Source organism: Emiliania huxleyi (assembly GCF_000372725.1).
Source record: "Emiliania huxleyi CCMP1516 unplaced genomic scaffold EMIHUscaffold_252, whole genome shotgun sequence".
Lineage (NCBI taxonomy): Eukaryota > Haptophyta > Isochrysidales > Noelaerhabdaceae > Emiliania > Emiliania huxleyi.
Window position 1 is genome coordinate 22,512 of NW_005200155.1, and position 1,209 is coordinate 23,720.

Sequence of the window (1,209 nt, forward strand, 5' to 3'; positions counted from 1 at the left end):
TCCTCCCATCCCTCGTTTGGTTTGTCTGTTTTCTTCCTTTCTGGCATGGGACTGGCGCAAACTTTACGACGGCGTTGTCGCATATTGCTTGAGCAGTGGTGCCCCCCCCCTTTTTTTCTTCCCTTTCGAGTTTGAGACACGTTTCGAGACACTTGAGACCACTTTGAGACACCTTCGCCTAGCTTCTCAGTTCGCTGCACATCAAAAGAATTCTTAGAATTACACGTCAAAAGAAAAGCGCGCGCCATCAAGCTGGCTCGAGGGCCTCAGAGGCCACAACCACCAGCCTCGCGCCATGTTGGGCGCGAACGGACAGCCGCCGCCGGCCGGCGGCCCGTACCGCACCGGGCACCAGCGGAACGCGTCCCTCGAGAAGGCCCTCTCGGACGACATCCTCGAGCGCATCTCGAACGACTTGCCTTCGGACCTACCTCCTCCCAACCACTGGCAAAGGCCCGAGCAGTACCGCGCGCTGGACGGCCACGGCATCCACGCCGGCTTCGGCGGCGGCCATTCCAGCGGGCCCGCAGCAAGCCTCCCTGCCGCCCAGCAGCACTTTGGCGACCGCCGCTCGTCTGCCGGCGCGCTACCGCTTCCCGCCGGCATGGCTCCAGCGGTGATGCACCGGGGGCTCTCCGCCCTCGCGAGCAGCGGACACGTCCTCGAGCGCGCTCCGGGCGCCGCCGCGCCGTCGCCGACCCCGGCCAGGGGACCGACCTCGCCCTTGCCGGTGCCGCACATCTCGCAGGGCGGCCGCGCCGGCAGCCTCGCGCCGCCGTCGGTCGCGCCTCCGCAGTGGCAGTGGCACCAGCAGCAGGCGCAGCAGCAGCAGCAGGCGCAGGCGCACGCACAGGCGCAGGCGCAGGCCGCAGCCCAACTGCGGGCCCAGCTCCAGGCTCAGCAGGGCGAGCTGCGGCGAGTGCAAAAGGTGCCGCCGCCGCCTCTGCCGCCTCTGCCCCGCCGCCTCCGCCGCCTCCGCCGCCGCCGCCTCCGCCGCCTCCGCCGCCGCCACCGCCGCCGCCTCCGCCGCCTCCACCTCCGCCTCCGCCACCGCCTCCGCCCCCGCCCCCGCCTCCTCCTCCTCCTCCTACGCCGCCGCCGCCTCGTGTCTAGCATCACTCCGCCGCGCCCGCCGCTTGGCTCTACCTCCTCCTCCCGCCCCTCGCCCGTCCCGCCCCAGCCCGCCACTGTCGCCCGTCCCGCCCCTCG